At 41.8% G+C, this 21,904-nt stretch overlaps 1 protein-coding gene across 20 annotated transcripts in view; it reads left to right on the top strand.

The window, feature by feature from the left end:
- Positions 1-21,904, top strand: part of ZMYND11 (zinc finger MYND-type containing 11) — a 121,976-nt gene that overhangs the window by 5,807 nt on the left and 94,265 nt on the right. Inside the window, exon 1 of one of the 20 annotated variants that reach the window (XM_057304661.1) lies at positions 17,102-17,237. The exons of the other annotated variants lie outside the window; for them this stretch is intronic. The gene's annotated coding sequence lies outside the window, so the exon portion shown is untranslated. Of the gene's footprint in view, positions 1-17,101; positions 17,238-21,904 lie in introns of those variants that run through there. 20 annotated transcript variants of the gene reach the window in all.

Here is a 21,904-nt window from a genome sequence, read left to right as displayed (position 1 = left end):
GTATCCACATAGGTCCCTTGAGAAGCTTACCTAGGAAGCAGTTTTAGAAAGCTGGGTTTCATTGTAAACATCTTACTTGTGGCAGCACCATTTTTTTAAAAAAGGGTCACTTAGTGGGGCGCCCGGATGGCTCATTCGGTGAAGCGTCTGCCTTTGACTCAGGTCATGATCCCAGGGTCCTGGGATTGAGCCCCACATCCTGCTTTCTGCTTGGTGGGGAGTCTGCTTCTCCCTCTGCCCCTCCCCCCCTGCTGGTACGCACACTGGCCCGCCATCTCTCAAATAAGTAAAATCTTAAAAAAAAAAAAGGGGGGGTCACTTAGTGAGCACCTACTGTATCCGGCAGTTGTGTTGTCACTTTGATCTTGCCTAGCAGCCCAATGGGAGGAATATTATTGCAGTAAGATTATGTGATGAGATATGTTGTTGTAACATAGTTGTAAGTATCCTATAATTTGCAAGAAGACAGTGGACTCAGAGGGTTAAGTTAGCAGTGCAGGAGGTCACGCAGAATACATGATCAGATAGGTTTTGAGTTCAAGTGTATGACTACCACACCTATATTCTGTTTGGCTGCTGTTCCCCTAAAATCCACCAACTACTGGGATCTTTATACTGAGGTATCTTCATCCTCCAAATGTACATTTACCATCCTGCGAAAGCACAGGATAATAAAAGAATGTAACACTATGCCTGCTCCCTTCACAAAAAGTAGGATGTGGGGAGAAAGGAGTATTAGATACCTCCCGGTAATCAGAATGTTCCATATGCAGAGTTGTGGTTAATTGTAGTTTCACTGGTAATAATAGGTAATGCTCTAAGGGGCAAGCATCAATAATTCGCTCTTTGTCTTCTTACTGTCACTATTGGCAGCTCACGCTAGGAAGATGACTTGGCACAGGTGTTGGGGGAACCTACAGTCTTCATTTTAATCCTCTGGTATACAAGAGAAAGGTGAACATTTTCAGAATGAAGTCCAGCACTAGAGTGCTGTATTAGGGGAACACATTGTCTTGAAGCTTTTAGCATTCCTTTTGCCGAATAAGTTCAATTTGGATGGAAGTAGCTAATTTGAAAGTAGCTCTACGTGCTGAGGCTTCAGGGTTCAGTAGGTGTTTTCTGTTCCCTAAAATAAAGTAGTATGAGCGGCATATGGTAAAGAGAGATGAGACAAACTGTTGTAGCACACACAGACCCAGACGACCCTGGTGCTCCTCAGAAGGGATGTTGGGATGGGATATTAAGTATGGTTTCCTCATTTAAGAGTGGTTGAAAGATTTTAAGAAGTCTTTTAATGAAGGATAAGCATGGGGAAGGCTTTACATGGGGAAACTGTCTCAAAAGGTATTATGAAGTTCTCAGGTTTTTTGTAGATCCTTCATTTATCTGCCTGTTGGTGGTTTTTCCATCTCTAAGCTGCACCTGAGAAATGTTATCTGGGAGATCAAGTCCTTAATGTGAAGTTGGTTTTGACGCCTAGCACGTCTACTTTAACTATTCAGTCCTTCTAGTAGGAACAACTGAGATTAGCTTGTTCGGGATTTCCATTGATAACGTATTTAAAAGATTTTTCAGGCATTTCATTTATCATTAGAGGTGTTGTCTTTTTAGATTATAGAGGATATAAAGTTCAAGGTGATTTATTTTTCTGTTGTACTTTTTTTTTTTAAGATTTTATTTTAAAGAGAGAGAGACAGCCCCAAGTAGGAGGGGCAGAGAGAGAGAATCTAAAGCAGACTCCCCGCTGAGCAGGGAGCCCGATGAGGGGCTCGATCCCTGAGCCAAAATCCAAGTCAGACGCTTGACCAGCTAAGCCACCCAGGGGCCCATTTCTTTTGTACTGTAGTTTACATTTCTTATGTTTAAAAACACCCCGTGTAATATATAATGTCAGAGCACCTGTTACCTTTTACTTTGAAATGCCTTCATTTGCTACCCTGCACACCTGTACTCCAGACACACATCGTCTTAGGAAGCCTCACGTGTGATCTGTGTCCATGTTGGATCGTTTCAGGTAAGAAACTTCAGTTTGAGTAATTGGAAAGTTAAATTATATTTTCTGAGGACTATTAAAAGCATGTAGTCTCCGTTATTTTCAGGTGACTTAAGGGGAAGAACCACTAGTCCAGTTTCAAGTTAGGATTTCTCCTGGTGCGTTAGTTCTGCAGAAGCCAGGGTGTGTAGCAGACGGACTGGAAAGGGGAGGAAGTGCCCCGGGCAGCCCCGTCCACACTTCATCTCCGGCTGCTGTCAGTCCTCTGACTTTTTCTACTTGTACCTCATGTGACAAACACAGCTTCTAGAGTACGTCCTCATGTTTTCTTAACTGTACACAATTTTCTCAGTTCTAGATTACCAGATAGATTCGAAAGTTGTACTTGCTGGTGTTTGGATTGCATTTTAAATGGAATCTTCTTTTTTTTTTTTTAAAGATTTATTAGAGCAAGAGTTGGGGGAGGGGCAGAGGGAGAGGAAGAAGCAGACTCCCCGCTGAGCAGGGAGCCAGATACAGGACTTGACCCCAGGACCCTGGGATCATGACCTCAGCCGAAGGCAGACACTTCACCAACTGAGCCACCCAGGCGCCCCTAAATGGAGTGTTCTTAGGATTTTCACCTTGAAGAGCAGCGTGGGAAATATTAGACGGGTGTCACGAGTAGGAGGCAGTATTTGTTCTTAAGTCGAGATACCATTTCCTAAAATGATTCTATATACTGTAAATAATAGAGGATCATGGGAAGTTTGATTTATAGGGAATAATTGAGAGAAATTTGAATTCTGACAAATGAAATGCTCACCCAAATGCTGGCCGCTCCAGTCCCCTCCCTTGCCTCCTGAGGCTGGTCGGCCACTGGCTCTGCTTGGGGCCTCTTCCCTGCACCGTGACCTGGACACTGTTGAGCAGTGAGTGGAGGTAACTGGAACCCCCCCCCCCCCCCAGGATTCCAATCACCCTGTCATTCAGGCTGTTTTGGAGTCCGTGCTCCTCTCCTGTTGTCCTTTAGGTAAAACTTACTTCAGCCAATAATTCTCTTGGTCCTTTCAATAGTGATTTATATTTTAATGTGCAAGTAGTACTGGTTGAATTAATAATACTTCAACTTTTGCTTGGGTTCCCCCCTTCACCCTCCTCATCTACCTCTGATGCTGAAGTCAGCTCAGAATTTACTTTATGGTTTGTGGACATTTTCTCTGCCGAGTTTCGTCTTCACCTTATTGCCAACCCTCAGTGATCTGTCCCCTCAGTTTAACTGCTTTAGCCTTCGCTGCTGCTTCTTCTGTTACCTGTTATTATTGAACCTTGACCCCGTGATCGTCTTCCCAGTTCCTTGACCTGAGAACCCTGACTGAAATTCCCGTGGAAGAGCTGGTGTAGTGCTGTGCGTGGTGCGCGTAGGTGGTCACAAGATGCTGCTTTCTGTCGTCTTTGCCTGCACAGTGTAGGCGCCGCACGGTCATCTGGGCTCCAAATCCTACTTGATCTCTCACGTCAGCTCGTCTTCCACTTTCCACAATGACTTACTGCCCCCGGCGGGCCTGTGCCGGAAGTCCCCTGCCGCACCCAGGGTCTGCAGACGTACCTGCGCTCCCCATCTCCTCAGAACCCTTCTTAACACAGCAGCCTGCCACTCACCACACATCTAGTGGAAATGTGAAACGAGACCAGACCGTCTCATACCTTTTTTCAAGATTACAGGAAACACATTTCATTTTTTTATTTTTATTTTTTAAGATTTTATTAATTTATTTGACAGACAGCCAAAGAGAGAGGGAACACAAGCAGGGGGAGTGGGAGAGGAAGAAGCAGGCTCCCAGCAGAGGAGCCTGATGTGGGGCTCGATCCCAGAACGCTGGGATCACGCCCTGAGCCGAAGGCAGATGCTTAACGACTGAGCCACCCAGGCGCCCCAGGAAACACATTTTAACCAAATTAAAACTTGAAGTACTTTAGAAACAGACATTGTATTAAAATCACAGGTATTGGGGAATTTAGACAGTGCCAGATTTATTGGCGACTCTGTTAGTGTCTCCTGTCGCCATACACTTCACGGTGGAAGATGGGGAATTTTTCAGTGTCTTAAATACGTAATCAAATATTTAATACATTTTCAAAGGTAGTATAAACTTTGAAACACATATTACATCTGTTCAACAAAGACAGTATAAGAAACAAGCCCAGAATGGGTATTCCCTGCTCAGAGGTCAAATGTCAGCCTGACCACATGCTCTTCTGGAGGTTTGGCATTGGTGCAGGAGTGCGTGCCGCGTATTCTCACCCCTCGCGTGATTTGCGGTCCGTGATCTGGAAAATGGTCATGTAACTTCTTAGTTCTTCTCTTGCTCATTCATTATAATATAAATATACATACAGTAAAATGAGATTTGCTCCTTCACGATCCTAAAATATCCTTAAAGGGACTGCTAAATAATTGAGGTTTTTAAAAACTTGTAGTTGATTCTCATGTAGTCAGAATCTACATAATGGAAAAGTTCAACTGCCAACTTTGGTCTAATTTTATGCATTAAAGAGATGGTATTTTAAAGGTAAGTGTATTAGGAAGAAAGAGAGGTTGTTAAAAACAGAGATTAAGTTCATGCCAACATTTATTAGGTGATATGTGTTACCATTGGTGTAAGCTTTTCGCCATGCATGAAATTGCCCTGTTTCCCTCTGCTCTCAATCCCTTCATCGTGCTGCTCATCAGTACTTACGTTGGTTCTGAGGACAGAAAGGTTATTTGTCCTTACTCAAGGTTAACGTTTACCAACATACCATCTGCAAGTTATGACAAATTCCTCTTGAGAAAAGATCTTGGAGAAAGTGAGCCTTCTGGTGAACTTTGCATGAGCTAGTATGATTGCTGTGTCATAAACGAGCGGCCACTCAACAGGGATTTCCAACACAAACATCATGTGGCCTCTTTCATAGATTTTTAAGTTTCTGAAAGACAGTGATTGTGTCATTTCACCAGGCGTGTTAGGAAATGATGTGATGAGCGTATCCTGGGGTCGAGCAGTCCGTCTTCTGCCATGCTGGCATCTGCTCCTCGCTGGCTCTGTCTGACTGGAAATACGGTACAAGCTCCGGTTTTTCTTCATATCCTGGCTTTCAGGGTGTTTGTGCTACAGTGTCATAAAAATGACTATATAAAACATTTAAAAAGTAAAGATGACGTTTTATTCTAATTACAGTTGCTTCTTTGTATTCACCGTAGTCCCGTGCTGTCAGGTCAGCACAGACACTGAATTCCCAGCCAGGATCCTGTGCCTCAGGGGGAAATTCAGGCTTCTGTTCCTGCCAGCCCTCTGGTCACATTGTTGTGAACAGAAATACCATTTCCATTCTACCGGGTCATTTGCTAAAATCCTTGTAAAAAAAAGCCAGTCTCAGTGCTGAGAACTTGTTCTCCATAACCCTTTAACTGCATAAATTTGCCTGCAAATTTAACCTTTTCTCGTGGGGTGTCCCTTTCTGAAACACGCCAGTCAGCCAGCACTAGCTCAGGAGGAGTTAGCATTTTCCTGACGCCAGGTAACGGGACTGTAAATTTCCTTGGCTTTCAGCCTCAGAACGGTGCTGTCCACTATACTTTTTGATCTCTTGTCCTCTCCTGGGTCCACCAGTGCTGCTGCGTTTCCATCTTCTGTGCATGATAGATGCTCCTTTAGCACTTCGCAGACTGGCCTCAGCCCCAAGTGGGCACATCTTCTCTCCTCCCTGGTTCCAGGTAAGGGCCCCGTAACCATAACCAAGTGCCTGAACGAAGCTTGCTTGACACCCGTGAGGCAGCCACAGCCTGCTGGGCTCAGCACAGCCCTTCAGCACTAGTCTTGGGCCGTTCCCACTAGGAGATCACCAACACAGAGCACAGGAGTGGGAAAAACAGGGCATTAAGTAGCCTGCAGAAAGGACAATGTTGACAGTCTGAGCTGGAACAGGGGGCAGCCTGAGGTCCCCCCACAGCTGGGATGGTGCCCTGTCCTGAGCAACGAACGGCCAGTAAGCAGGTGAATTTACAGATGTGCGATCTGCTGATTTTCATGTTTGTATCTTATTTCATCCAAAAGTTCATGGCTACAAATGAAATATGACAAAATTACTCTTATTATGACTTCTTTTAATTGGATGCTTTTCCCCTGTAGTTCTCTGTCTCTAAAAATCGAGAACACAGAGCAGCACTTGAGTAGAAAAGTTCACACATGTTAAAAGAAACAAACTTGAAAACATGTTTGGGCTCAATAGCAGTCTTAAGAAAAGTAGACGAAGACAGGATACAATGTTTGCACTTTTGATTTTGGTTGAACATTAGAAGAAGACCAAGGGCACCTGGCTGGCTGGAGTGTGCAACTCTTGATCTCAGGACTGAGTTTGAGTCCCATGTTGGTCGTAGAGCTGACTTAAGAAGACCAAAGGCTCTAAAAAGGCTAATTTATATCCGTGGCAGCACGTTTCTAAAAACCCCACCCTTTATTCGAAGAAGAGCTTTTACCCTTCTACAGCATAACCCTGGGAGGACCACCTGCAATCAGGGTGGTGGTCTATTTGGTGGACAACTGAAGACAATTATTAAAGGGAAAGGGAATCTTGAGAAACATGCATACTAGAAAGAGGTTATTAGTGTGTCAGTGACTGGTGAGCAATAAGGGGTAGTTAACAAAAGTCAAGTCCACAAATGTAAGAAACATGACGGGTGTGTACGTGTGTTTGCTTCCCTTGGGATTTTCAGCAGTGTGGAGACGTGCAGACATGCTTGTCATGCCTTGGGAGATACCATTGGTGTCTAGTGGGTAGACGCCAGGGACTCCGCTGACAGCCCGCACAGCACAGACACCTGCTTCGCGAGAGAGTCCGAGGTTGGGAACCCTGGTGCAGGGCAGGCCAGTCTCTGCGTGCGTGGTGATGACCCTGGCTTATCAGAAGAATGCATGTTTGCTCTCTCTGCACGCGGTTTACTTTATGTTCGGTTTCCAGTCACTCTGCTTTAAGGAAATTTTAATGCTTAAAAAAATCACTTATTTGGAAAAACTTATACATATTACTTTAAATTTTTTAAAGTTTTTTAAATTCCAGTATAGTTAACATGCAGTGTTACATTAGTTTCAGATGTGCAATGTAATGATTCAACAAGTTTTACACATCTTGTTTTTAAATAAGGATAAACTAAGTATTTGTTTTTTAGTGTTTTTTACTTATGTGAGTCCTGTAACAGTAACTTGTTGGAAAGCTTTTTTCCTTGTCATGTGATTAATTTCTTAAATATGGTAATCAGGGATATGAATACTTTAGCTTAAAGACCCTTATTTAAATTTAAAAAAGCTCTAGTATGCTCACCTTTAGATAGTGTGAAAACCGTAAATTTGGTAGTAGATTATATTTTTCTGAGAGGTAGCATAGTTTGGTCTGCATTTTCATGAATATCCAGGGCATGACTCAGGGTACTTATTAGTAAAAGTACAAATTAATTTGAGTCAAATTAAGAATACAAACAAAAGGGGCACCTGGGTGGCACAGCGGTTAAGCGTCTGCCTTCGGCTCATTGCGTTATCCCGACGTTGTGGGATCGAGCCCCACGTCAGGCTCCTCTGCTGGGAGCCTGCTTCTTCCTCTCCCACTCCCCCTGCTTGTGTTCCCTCTCTCGCTGGCTGTCTTATCTCTGTCAAATAAATAAATAAAATCTTAAAAGACAAACAAACAAACAAAAAATACCTTCTTAGTAATATTTTAGTCTTTTCATTGATATTTGAAACTTGGCAGTATATACTCTATCTTTGATATTTGCTGGCAGAGGACAGGAGGATGTTATAAAAAGTTATTTTAAACTGAATTTTATAATTTATACTTAATCACTGTTATTTTCTGTTATGAAGCATAAGCTACTGGGGTGCCTGGGTGGCTCAGTTGGTTAAGAGTCTGCCTTCGGCTGGGGTCATGATCTCAGGGTCCTGGGATCCAGCCCTGCATTGTGCTCCCTGCTCAGTGGGGAGTCTGCTTCTCCTCTCCCCCTCCAGCTCCCTTGCATGTGCTCTCTGTCAAATAAATAAATAAAAATCTTAAAAAATAAAAAATAAACTACTATGGGGGTTTCTGCGTGACTCAGTCAGTGAAGCATCTGCCTTCAGCTCAGGTCATGGTCCCAGAGTCCTGGGATCGAGCCCCACGTTGGGCTCCCTGCTCAGCGGGGAGTCTGCTTCTCCCTCTGCCTCTGCCCCTGTCCCTGCTCATGCTCTCTCACTCTCTGACATAAATCAAATCTTAAAAAAAAAAAAAAAAAAAAAAAAAAGGATAAGCTACTATGTACAGTATTGAATGTTTGATACTACGTCTTGGGAACTTGAGGAAAATAATATAGATTTAAAATATATGGCAAAATGTTAATTGTTGAAGCGTGGAAGGTTCGCGTAATCCTACTTTTGTGTATGGCATCTCACTTGAATGAGAGGGTGTTCTTTGGCTTCTGTGACTTGCGTTTTCAGTGCACAATTCAGTGGTTTCTAGCACATTCTGAAGATGGTGCTGCCCCCCCCCCCCCTCTGCACTGTGCCTGAGGATTGGCCCATCCTGGATTTTTCCTGTGGGTAGAGGCCTGTGGCCGGTGACCTTCTGTGTCCACATTCTGTCCCTGAGCATACTGTTGTCAAGGTTCCTCCACGTGGTAGCGTGTGTCAGAGCTTCGTTCCTTCATGCTGTATGTAAGGTGTACCACGTGTTGAGCGGATGCACTTACGCGCTTCCATACAGTCACCGCCATGGAGTTAGCCAACAGCTCCATCACCTGCCATGATTAGGATTTCTGTTTTGTGGTGAGAACGTTTAAGGTCTGGCCTCTCAGCAGCTTTCAAGTGCATCATATGGTGTTGTTAACTATAATTACAGGGCTGTGCATTATGCCCTCAGAACTTTCTTCTCTTCTGTCTGGGAATATTTACCGTTTGACCAACACCTCTCCAGTTCTCTTTGTCATTTGCCAAGAAAAATTGCTGGGTCATCTGTCAACTTCTTTCCTACTCTTTTGAGAAACTGCTGAACGGTTTTCAAAACCAGCTGCCGTGTTTTACATCTGAGGCAACCAGCCTCTCTGTCTTTGCTAGCGCTTGCTGTTGTCTCCTTGGCTGAGTCTAGTCTTACCAGCGTGAAGTACTGTCTCACTGTGGTTTTGATTTGCATTTTCCTGATGACCGATGATGTCAGGCATCTTTTCATGTGCTTACTGGTCATTTATTTATCTTTGGGGAAATGTCTCCATGTCCTGATGTCTGTTCATGTCATTGCCCATCTTTCAACTGGGTTGTCTTTTTAACAAATTTAAGAATTTTTTTTCTAGGTTATGCATAGAAGTCTTTTATCAGATACATGATTGGCAGATATTTTGTCCTTTTTCTGGATTGTCTTTTCACTTTTGTGATGCTATCCTGTGAAGCATAGGAGCTTCTAATTTTCACGAAGCCTTCTTCGGTGCCTTTTTACATGACCCCTCATTCTTCTTTATACCTGCTCTGTGCTCCTCTATGGGGGTGCCCCATGCCGTATCGAAGCAGTCAGTATTACAGGTAGCACTGTGATACATGGCCTTGTGCACATAACATTTGTGACTGTAAAAGCGTAGGTGATTTTGGTGGTTACTGCCACCTTCCCTCCCATGAGGACTGTGCCGTTTGCGCTCCCACCAACAAGGTACATAGAGGGTATTGCCAGACTCTTCTGTTTCCACTAGTCTGATGGGTGAGAAATGGTTTTCTTTAAATGGAGTAGATTACTCTTTGAATAGATTTCTGTAAGCATTTGGGGCTAAATCTGAACTTTTTATCTTGTTCTGTTAATCTGTCTTTTCATGTTCTGGTACCACCCCTATAAATTATATTTGTTAACAATTATGTGTTCCTGCTAGAGCTAGCTCTTTCTCATTGTCCTTCTTTTTTTGGAAATGTTTGCTATTTGTAATGAAGTTTTATAAAAAATGTTTTCTTGCTCCAGAAAAAAAAATTTTGAGTATTGTAAATGCAATTGCGTTAACTTATACATTAACATAGGAAGAGTTGGTATTTTGATGATATTGAGCCTTTCTACCCAAGAACATGATAGATCTTTCCTATCCACTCAATTATACATTTATATTTTTCAGGAGCATTTTGTAATCCTCACCATATTGGATTCTACCAGATATTTCAGTTTCTTTTATCTTCGTTTTTGTAAATGGGATGTATTTTTTTTTATTTCTTTTAACTTTATTGTTCATATCTAAAGGCGTTGATTGCTACATGTTACTTTTTTATCCCATTTTATTAAAGTATTTTGGTTGTAGTTTTCATTCTTTTTATGTTTCTGGATGCATAATCATACCGTCTGCATCATGTGCTAATAGAGATAGTGCTACCCCCCCCCCCCCAATTTCTGTTCTGATTGCTTCCTGCTGTGTCCCTGCATTGGAAAATACCTCCAGTGCAGTATTGAAGAAGAACAGACGTAGCGAGGACCCGTAACTCTTTATTTTAGCAGAGAATTCTCTAATATTTCTTCAGTAATGCTGGCTTTGTCGCTATATACATGCATATGTACATATAGTATTCCTCAGTTTGTGTTTTTTACATGAATGGATGTTAAATTTTGTCAAGCCCTTCTTTAGCACTTACAGAGTAATCCTGTTCTTCTAAGCTCTTCTCATGTTAATTATGTTCATGTGTTTCCTAATGTCGAACCATCACTTCATTCTTGGGAAACTGTGTTTATTTTAATGTGCTGTTTGGTTCTGCTTGCAAAAGTTTTACTTAAGATTTCTGCAAGGATATCCATAAACTTATATCTATTGCTTATTGTTTATAGTATAAATTTGTGTGTTTATTAAACCTAAGATATTCTCCATTTCACCCTGACCCTTCTCGTGCTCTGTCTGATGTGGACTGGGTTCTCTTGGGGTCTGCTCTAGAGCACTTGGTCCAGGAATTCCCTCCTTCTGCTTCCTGTGTTCAGTCCTGTTCTGTGATAGCACAGGACTCCCGGGTCTTCCTTGATGATGGTGTGTTTACTCATATTGGTTGTCTGCACATGGAAAGGCTCTTCACTAACAATTCAAACTTCCCTAGTTGATCATTGGAGTAGTTACGGAAATTTGTGTTGAAAATGATTTTTCCTCAGAATTTAGAAGGCACTGACCCGTCATTTCCTGGCTTGCCAGACACCTCCCAGTGTGTGGCCTCCCTGCGGCTGTGCAGCCTGGAGGCGCTTCTGCTCCCCATCCTCCTGCCATCCCCGCACCGGGCACCTGACCGGCCCTTTCCGCCTGCTTCTCTCGAATCACTTTCTCCTCTCCAGAGTCTCTTTGTGAAACTCTAGTTACTCAGATAGTGTACCGCCTGTCAGATTCTCTCCTCCAGTCTCCGACTGTGCATTTCTTTTCTTTTTGTTCAACTTTATGAGACATTGCCTCAACTTTATCTTTTATTCCTTTAAGGGAATATGTTATTTATCATCTTTAAAAATGTTCTCAATATTCCTGTTCATGGTGTTCTGTTTATGGGTTCATAGATGCAATTCTTTTCCTGTCTCTTTGATGATATTAGTTATGTGTATTTTGAAAATCTTTACTATTCTCTCATTTTCTGTTTAAGTCCCTTGTCCCCCTACCCCCTTTTCTGTTTGTGTGAAATGACCTTTTTCTCTTTTACTGAGAGGCTGTTCTCCAGTGTCTGGTGATCCTTGGCTGTCTGTCCATATTGAAGTGTGAGGCACTAGAAAGCTAGTTGAAATTGTGTATGGGCTTTACTATGGGGGTGTCAGGGGGCCAGATGGCTGTTTCTTAGGTTCCCTCAAACATCAGTGTCTAAAGGTCCTTTCTCTGAGATAATTTAATTTATCTGGAAAGTTCTCATTTGGCCTCTTGCCTGAGCCTGAGATCAGGTACCTGGAATTTGGTGGAAGAAAGGAGATGCCAGGTGTTTACAGTTCATCATGTAGAATTTTTATATAACCCCCTATGTGTCGTCTGCATCTCCCCTGCACCCTTCTTGTTCGTGGCTGTGCTTTCTGGTTCTGCATATTCGTAGCCGGCATCGCCTGCTTCCTCAGGGATGAGGGTGGGCTGCCGTCTGGCTGAAGCTGATGACGCAGCAGATCCAGGAGTCAAACTGCTTCTCCTCCAGTCTGTCACATGAAGCCATTTACTCAGCATCCCTGAGTATCCCAGTACCTGCTGCTCCCTGTTCCCAACCTTTTCTGGAGTTGGAGGCAGCTGCTGTCATCAGTACAGCCCTGTGTAAGTCTGCTTTCTGGCCAGAACATTTGTAGTTCCTGCATTTATCTTTTTCCATTTTTTGTGGAGTATATGTTCATCAAAGATGTTTGTTTGGTTTTGTTTGTTACTTTTAGGGGTAGAAGAGAAAACTCTGTTCTGTCATCTAAGGATTACCTTCTTAAATCAGATTATGTTGCCACTCCTGCCCTACTCAAGTTTGAAATCCTCTCTGTTGCTGCCTGTTGAAGTGTGGAAATCTATGCTGGTTTGGTTCCTCTGGCCTTTGGACCCTGTGTGGTTTGATCTTCATAGACCTGCCTCTGCACAGTCTGGCCACTGCCCCTTCTGTGTCCCCCGTCCCAGGCTTTCCTGTTGTGGCCTAAAACACGTGTTTTCCCTTTGCATGACTGGTTCTTTTTCATCATTCAGGTCTTACCTCAAATAGAATCTCCTTAATTTTCTAGGAGAGTCAGGATTAGTTAGGTTATGCTGCTATAACAAGCGACCTCCACATCTCAGTGGCTTAAAAGAACAGTGACTCCTGCTCATTGGACACATCTCTCACAGATTGGCTGGGAGCTCTGTCTGCTGTGCACTGTGCTCATTCTGGGACCCAGGATGACACAGCAGCCACCATCTGGAGCATTGTCATGACCCATGGCATAAAGGAGAAAAAGCATAGTAGATCATAGAGGGATTCTAAATCTTCCAAATAGAATGGGCATAGATCCTTTTTACTCAGAATCCATTTGCCAGATCTAGTCACGTGGCCAAGCCAGTTTTAGGAAAGCGGGAAGCTGGTGCAGTCCCACCAGTGCTGGGGACAAGAACTGTAAGAATTTGGTGAGCAGACACTAAGGACTACCGTAGCAACTTGACCAAAGCAGAGGAGCTGTATGAGGCAGGCTTCTCCAGAGAAACAGAACCAGTAGGACGTGTGCGTGCCCACAAACGGAGATTTATTGTGTGTTTATGGAGGCTGGGGGTAGGGGGGCCCAAGATCTGTAAGCTGGAGACCAGGAAAGCTGGTGGTGTGCTCCTGTCCAAGTCCAAAGGCTTGAAAGCCAGGGGAGCTGATGGTGTAAATGCCCGTCCCAAGCCAGGAGAGGAGGTGAGATGGCCACCTTAACAGGCAGAAAGAAAAGGCACCTCCCTCCTTCCTCAGCCTTTTGTTCTGTCCAGGCCCCTTGTGGATTGGGAGAGGCTGACTCACAGTGGGGAGAGAAGTCTGCTTTGCTGAGTTCACAGATTCAGATGGTAATCTCACCCAGAGACCGGGTCTAGTCAGCCATCCAGGTGCCTGTGGCCTGTGACACTGACATAACCATTGCCGGAGCCCTCCCCTCTCCTTCCTTCATAGGACTTGGCCCTATCTGAATTCATGTCATTTTTATGTTTCTTGTCTGCCCCCACCCGCCTTTCTGGCTTGTCCATGATGGCCCAAGTACCTAGAGCAGTGCTTGGCAAGGAGCGGGTGCTCATAGACCTTGGATGCATGATGACTAGAGGATGGGCTTTTAAAAGAAGCACATCGTGAAAGCTTTTTCTACTGAAGAGACTTGATTGTAGAGCTGCATCTCTATTTTCTTGTATACCCATTAAACAAAGTTAGGTGTGCTTTTAGTGTGAACTGCTGTAGACAGCTAACGGTAGTTTCCTTTAATATTAAAGAGTTAATGTTTAGGTATTCAGAATATTTTAGAAAAAGTAGTTAAGTCACCTACCATTTGCAACGTGGTGGATGGAGCTAGTATTGTTTTTTTTTTTTTTTTTTAAAGATTTTATTTATTTATTTGACAGAGAGACAGCCAGCGAGAGAGGGAACACAAGCAGGGGGAGTGGGAGAGGAAGAAGCAGGCTCCCAGCAGAGGAGCCTGATGTGGGGCTTGATCCCAGGACCCTGGGATCACGCCCTGAGCCAAAGGCAGACGCTTAACGACTGAGCCACCCAGGCACCCCTAGAGGGTATTGTTCTCATCAAAGATAAGTCAGAGAAGGAGATACCATATGATTTCACTCATGTGGAATTGAAGAAAAAACAAATGAAGAAAGAAAAAGAAACAAAAAGACTCAACTACAGAGAACACACTGCTGGTCACCAGAGGGGAGGTGGTGGGGGGTGGGGGAGACAGGTGATGGGGTGAAGGAGCGCACCTGTGATGAGCATCAGGTGATGGATGGAAATGTTGAATCACTACATTGTACACCTGAAACTAACATTACAGGAATTAACTCCTGTGTAAACAGGAATTAAAAACTTAAAAATTTCACTAGAAGACAAAATTATGACAAAAATACAATATATATGCTTGTCATTTCATAAATTTCCAATGATTACATCAATTAAGATTACTGGTTGAAAAGAATTTCCTTGGGGCGCCTGGGTGGCACAGCGGTTAAGCCGCTGCCTTCGGCTCAGGGCGTGATCCCGGCGTTGTGGGATCGAGCCCCACATCAGGCTCCTCCGCTATGAGCCTGCTTCTTCCTCTCCCACTCCCCCTGCTTGTGTTCCCTCTCTCGCTGGCTGTCTCTATCTCTGTCAAATAAATAAATAAAATCTTTAAAAAAAAAAAATTTCCTTGGTTCAACAATATGGAAATGCAAAATTAGGAGTGTTGTCTAAAAGCAAATATTTTCATCTCTTTGTTATATAATATTTTTGCATAACAAAATATCTTTGCTCAATAAGGAGAGACATTTGTGTTCTGTTTAATTAGTTTTATGTTACAAAATGTTAAAAAAAAACCCTAATCTTTTAATCTTTTTAATCTTTCAGTCTTTTACATCTTTCTAGTTCTTTCTGTCCCCACAGAAGTGAGTAGTTACTAGCTTTACTCCCTTTTGTTTGCAGATGACATTCTTAGGAAAAGTTTCTTCTTTAAATAAAAAGTTTTCACATTTTAGAAATTTTAAGCTTTTTATATTTATGCTTCTGTTAGAAGTGTAAATTACTAGAGTTTTTAACAAGAATTTCTGTACATAAATACTCACTAAAGTCAGATAGATTACCCACTTTATGTAAAACTGAAATTGTTTAGGGCAAAGCAGGAGAACTAACAGTTTGGGTTTCACGCTGCAGTTCCAGAAGTTTTAGGTCGAGATGATGTGCCCATTTTGTTTGTTTAATCAGTTGTTTATAAGAGTTTACAGCCCAAATCTCTTTCAGAATTTGATTCTTTGCAGACTTTCATTTTATGATGAAATCTGCAGTAGACGGCAGAGCTGTGTGTTTGGTCATTTTGTGTGTGCTCGTGTGTTTCTGACATGGTCAAGATAAAATGCACAAGGACAGTTGACGTAGAAACAGTTGACATGTAACGTTCTATTAGTCTTTGGCGTACAGCATGATGACTCGATGCATTCATTTATGTGAAACGATCACCCCAATAAGTTAACCTCTGTCACCTCATGTACATGGTTTTGTCCTTGTGAGGACCACTTTCAGGGTTTACTCTCGCTAGTTTTCAGACACACGATAGAGTATTGTTAACCGTGGTTACTGTGCGCTCGGTACGTGTGACCGCAGTACCTGTCTCTGACCTGTTTCATGCAGCATAATGCCCTTAAGGTCCATCCATGTTGTCGCAAATGGCAGGACTTTGTTCCGTTTTGTTTTTTAAAAGATTGATTGACTGATTTTAGAGTGAGAGAGTGTGGTGTGGGGAGGGGTGGAGGGAGAGGGAGTCGTAAGCAGACTCCGTGCCAAGTGCGGGGCCAGTGCAGGGCTGGATCTCGTGACCCTGAGATCACGACCTGAGCTGAAGCCAGGAGTTGGATGCTTAACTGACTGAGCCCCCCAGGTGCCCCCACTGCTTTGAAATTCTTGTACCTGTCTTCTGGTGACCCCGTGCATGCGTTTCTGTTGAGTGTGTATACCTAGGAGTAGAACGTTCCGCTTTAATGTGTAAGTCCAGGCTGTTGTCGAAAGCAGTACACAGTCTACACTTCAAGCAGCAGAGTATGCCAGCGCTTTCAGCTCATACCTTCCTTGTGCTTGGGATTGTCTTTTAATTTTTACTGTCCTATGACAGCGCTTTATAAAGAAATTTTTAACTTTAATGTTGTCCTGTTTAGCAATTTACTGTTTGTGGGTTTCCTGTATAAGAAAGCTTTCTCCATTTTGAGGTCATGAAAATAGTATGCTACACTGTCTTCTGGAAGCTTGTATGTTCACATAATCTATTGGGAATTAGGTTTGGTGTGTGTTGTGCTGGTTATCTGGTTTTCTTTTCCCCGTATGGGTATCTAATTGTCTCCTGTTCTGGAAAGCCTTACCTTAAATCCACTGCTCTTTGATGCCTTCTTTTTCACCTAAGTCTAGTGTCCATGGACACGAGTCTGTTCTTGGGTTCTCTCTTACTTTCCATGAATTTATGACCCTTTGTGTCCTTATCTGACAGTCTTAATTGCTGTAGCTTTACTATAAATTTTGATATATGGTATCAGATCTCCCAATTTTATTTTATTCATTATGGCCTTATTATTTATTTGTTTATGTTACTGGCCATTCTTGACCATTTACATTTCCATATATATTTCAGAACCTTTTTGTTAATTTACACACAAAATTCTACTAGAATATTTATTGGATTTGCAGTGAATTTTAGATCCGTTTGTGAAAGAACATTTTTATAATTATCTTCTAATCTGTGAATATGAGGTATTTTTCCATTACTTAAGTCAGTTTTACTTTTTCTCAATGTTTTGTGGCTTTCTGGATAGAGATCTTGCGTATCTTTTGTTAAATTTGTTCCTAGATCTGACTTTTTTGGGTGATATTGTTAATAATATATTTTTATTATTTTTAATTTTTTTAATTTTTTTAAAGATTTTATTTATTTATTTGACAGAGAGACAGCCAAAGAGAGAGGGAACACAAGCAGGGGGAGTGGGAGAGGAAGAAGCAGGCTCCCAGCGGAGGAACCTGATGCGGGGCTTGATCCCATAACGCCGGGATCACGCCCTGAGCCGAAGGCAGACGCTTAACGACTGAGCCACCCAAGCGCCCCTGTAAATAATATATTTTTAAAACATTTATTTATTTATTTTGGGGGAGAGGGGCAGAGGGAGAGAGTCTTAAGCAGACTCTACTGAACATGGAGCCTGATGTGGGGCTTGATCTCATGACCCTGAGATCACACGACCTGAGCCAAAACCAATGGTCGGACACTTAACTGACTGTGCCACCCAGGCGTCCCTGTAAGTAACATCTTAATTTTTTTCATTTACTCATTGTTACTAAGGTTGACCAATAAAAGACAAAACTGCAACCTGCAAATTAAAATGTGTACATTTATTTGGACTCTTAGGGATTGCCGTCCGGGAGACCCAGAGTTGACTAAAATCAGTAGTGTGCTCCAGAGAGATAAAGGAGGTTAGAGTTTTAAAGGGGAAAGAGGGAATTTATAAAAGTTGTTTTGAACGAAATGTGGTTGGTGCTGGTGTGGCTGCAGTTACACTCATCTGTACCTGATTGGTTGCGAGGGCTACTGCTGAGCAGGAAGTGCGTTTATGTACAATCTCTCTCTCTCTCTGTCTCTGTCTCTCTCTCTCTCTCTCTCTTTTTTTTAAAGATTTACTTAGAGTGAGAGGGTGCATGCACGCAGGGAGAGAAGCAGAGGGAGAGAGACGGACTCTCAGGCAGACTCCCCACCAAGTGTGGAGCCCATTGTAGGCCTTGATCTCAGAACCCCGAGATCGTGACCTGAGCCAAAACCAGAGTCCTGCCCTCAACTGTGCCACCCAGGTGCCCCTCGTTTGTGTCCATTCCAGCAGGCGACAGATGCCTGGGTTTCGGGCTGAGTTCAGCAACAGTTCTGAGGGTTAGAGACAGGAGATGTGCGTAAGCCCCATTTCCTCTCTGATCTCCTGATATTGAAGACATTTATTAATTTAGTAATTCATCTGTAGATTTTTTGGATTTCTCCATAGGTAGATGTGTGTCCTGTCTGAATGACAGTTGTAATTATTCTTTTCCAGTCTGCATATCTTTTATTTCTGGCCTTACTGCTCTGACTAGGTCTTCCAGCACAGTGTTGAGTACAAGTGGTAAGGATGGGTGTCTTCACTCATTCTCACTTGCAGAGCCAAAACTTCCATCATTTCATTGAGTGGTTTTTCTGCTGTGGTTTTATGTAGATACCCTTTTTCAGATTAAGGAGTTTCTGTTCTATTTCTATTTTGCTTTGATTGTTATGAAAGGATGAAGAATTTTATTCAGAGCTTTTCTGCATTATTGAGCTGATTTTATTATTTTCCTTTACTCTGTTAATGGGTGAATTGCAAAGATTGTAACAAACTTGGGTCACACTGTATTGTATTTTATGTATTTCTGGATTTGATTTGCTAATATTAGGATTTTTGCATTCATGAATATGAACGACAAAGGCCTCTAACTTCCTCTCAATGTCCCTTTCAGGTTTTGATATTAGGCTTATGTTGATGTTACGTAACAACTTGTGACGTATTTCCTCTTTTTCTGTTCTCAGGAAGTTTCTGTAAGGTTGGTGTTTCTCTTCTTGAAAGATTTGGTAGACTGTAGGTGAAGCTATGTGGCTCTGGAGTTTGTGGGAAAAATTTCAATCATCAGTCTAACCTTTTTTAATAGGTGAAGACTTATTCAGGTTTTCTGTTTCTTCTCGTGTCTGTTTTAGTAGTCATTTGGTAGTTTAACCAGGGGTTATCAATCTTGTTTTTTCAGAGAATCAGCTTTTCCTTTTATTGAATCTCTCTTTTGTGTATTTGTTGTGTAATTCATTGATTTCCGTTCTGTGTGTGGTGTGTGTATGTGTGTAATTTCCTTCCATTTATTTGGTTTAATTTTTTATTTTAGATTTTTCTCGAGATGGATGTTTACATTATTTAGTGCCTCCCCTTATATATGCAGTTAAGGTATAAGTTTCAAGTACATCTTAAAATTTTTGATGATTACTATTTCATTCCTTTCATTATAATTTCATTCCCTTTGTTACATTTCTTTTTCTTTTTCTTTTTCTTTTTTTAAAGACTTCATTTATTTATTAGAGAGACATACAACCAGAGAAGAAACAGAAGCAGGGGGAGTGGCAGGCAGAGGGAGACGCAGGCTTCCCGCTGAGCAGAGAGCTGGACGTGAGGCTCCATTCCAGGGCCCTGGGATCATGACCTGAGCTGAGGGCAGACACTTCACCAACTGAGCCCCCCAGGCACCCCTGTTACAGTTCTTGATTTTTATTGTGACTTTTTTCAGTGACTTATACGTTATTTAGAAGTATGTTGTTTAGCTTCCCAAAACAGGAATTTCTGTATTATCTTTTGTTACTGATTTCTTCTTCAGTTCTGCTGTGGGCAGAGAGCAAGCTATATAATTTCAGTCCTTTGAAATTTGTTGAGACTTGCTCTCCGTCGTAAGTGATCCGTTTGGTAAACACTGCACTTGTTGACTGAAGACGCTTATGTAGATGAGGTCAGGCTTGTCAAACGTTGAAAATCTACGTATTTAGTCGTTTTTTATCAGTTGTGAGAGAGATGTTAGAATCTGTTGTGATTGGATTTGTCTGTTTTTCTTTGTTTTGTCAATTGTTTTGCTTTATATGTTTTGACATGTTAAGTACATAAACCTTAGAATATTAAGTTGAATTTTTTTATTATAATGAAATGACCCTGTTTTTCCTTAGTAATACTTAGTTATTACAGTCTTCCTAGCTTGCTCTTTTTTTTTTTTTTTTTTTGAAGATTTTATTTATTTATTTGAGAGCACAAGCAGAGGGAGCGTCAGGCAGAGGGAGAAGCAGGCTCGTCGCTGAGCAGGGACCTGATGCAGGGGCTCAATCCCAGGACTCTGAGATCATGACCTAAGCTCAAGGCAGATGCTTAACAGACTGAGCCACCCAGGTGCCCCCCAGCTTTCTTTTTGATAATATTTCTGCATAGTACTTTTTTTTTCTTTTTACTCTTTTCTTTACAAACTTTTCATGTCGTTATATTTAAGATTTGTTTTTTTGAGAGCAGCACATAGCTGAGTTTTTGTCTAAAATCCAGGCTCAAAATTGCCGTCTCTTATTGAAGTAGTCTGTTTAGATCTAATGTAATTACTGATGTGTTTGGGTTTTAATCTGGCATCATAATATGTTTTTTATCCATCTTGCTCTTTTTTCTCTCTTGTTTGTTGTTGTTGGGGATGGTGTTAATAAAGCATTTTGTATTCTTTTTTCCGCACCTAATAACTTGGTATTTATGTGTTCTTTTACTAACTGTCCTTTTATTAATTACCGTAGAGGCAGTAACTTCTGTCTTTGATATATCAAGGTCTAGTATAAGTTATTTTTCCCAGATAATTCAAGGAACTTAAATATTTAAATTCTGTATGTATTCTAAATCTGGAAGACATTGTTGTTTTGTACACTCAACATTTACTTAGATTTCCCTACATCTGTTCCTTTCTCATTGCTCTGCATCCGTTTTTATCTGGGATTCTTCTTATGCCCGAGGAATATCTCCAGTGTCTGTATTATCTGTATTATGGGACTGCTGTGATGAAGTCTTGCTTTATATAAACTGTTGTCACCTTTCATTTTTGCAGGCATAGAATTTTTGATTGGCAGCTATCTTGAGAACTTTTTAGACATTATTTCATCATCTTGTGACGTCCATTGTTTTGACAAGTCCACTTGAAGTTGTGGTACTGCTCATTTGAAGGTAGTATGGCTTTTCCCCTGGGGACTTTAACTCTTCCCTTATCTTTGGCTTCAAGCAATTTTACTGTGAAATGACTAGGTGTAGTTGTTTGCTCACTTGGTTTTGTTTTCTGGGAATGACTCTTGATTCTGAGGCTAAATGTCTTTGTTAGTTGTTGAAAATTAGCCACTATTTCTTTGAACGTTGGTTCCTCTTCTGTCTTCCTCTTTCTCTTCTTAGAACTGCAGTGAAATGTGTTAGACCTTATCATGTCCATGTATGCCTCGTGCTCTTGCTTATCCGTGCGTTCTGTGGATACTTCCTTTTGAAAGTAACCCTCCAGTTCAGAAAGTCTCTCTTCATCTGTATCAAATCTGATGGTAAACTATTCATGGAGTGCTTTAGTTATAGTATCTTTTCAAATCTATCCTTTCCATCTAGCTTCTTTTCATTTCATGTTCTTTGCTGAAGTTATGAATCTTTTAATTTCTTGAACATATCAAGCATTGTTACTTTAAAGGCTGTGTCTCATAATGGACCATCTAGACCTCTTCCTGCAGTTTGTTTCTATTGTTTTTGTTTGGCTTTTCTTGCCTTTTGGTGATACTGTCTTATTCTTTGTGGATTTGGTTATTTTTACAGGTGTTCCAGATACTGTAATGAAAAATTAGAGGAATGAAGTGAAATTCACGATGATGTTATCCAGAGAGGATTTATATTTGCTTCTGATAGACAGCCAGCCCCCCCGCCACCCCGGTAGTCCTAGATTACATTAATCTTATCAGCAGTTGAGATGATTTGAAGTCTAAGAAAAATGGTAGGTAGTTTTATAGTTAATCAGCTACTTTCATTTTTTGCTAGGTAATTATTTTATATGTGAAGGTTGAATTCTTTGTAGTTTTCTTACTCCTAGGATGCAGCCCTTTGGTGTCCAAACTTAGTTTGTGGGATTACAATATTCCCCTCCTCCCAAACTAGGCCTTGTACCTGTTGAAAGATTTGCTTGTGTTCTGAGCTGTTCA

This window comes from Ursus arctos, unplaced genomic scaffold (assembly GCF_023065955.2).
Source record: "Ursus arctos isolate Adak ecotype North America unplaced genomic scaffold, UrsArc2.0 scaffold_30, whole genome shotgun sequence".
Classification (NCBI taxonomy): Eukaryota; Metazoa; Chordata; class Mammalia; order Carnivora; family Ursidae; genus Ursus; species Ursus arctos.
This window is presented reverse-complemented; position numbering and strand designations above follow the sequence as displayed.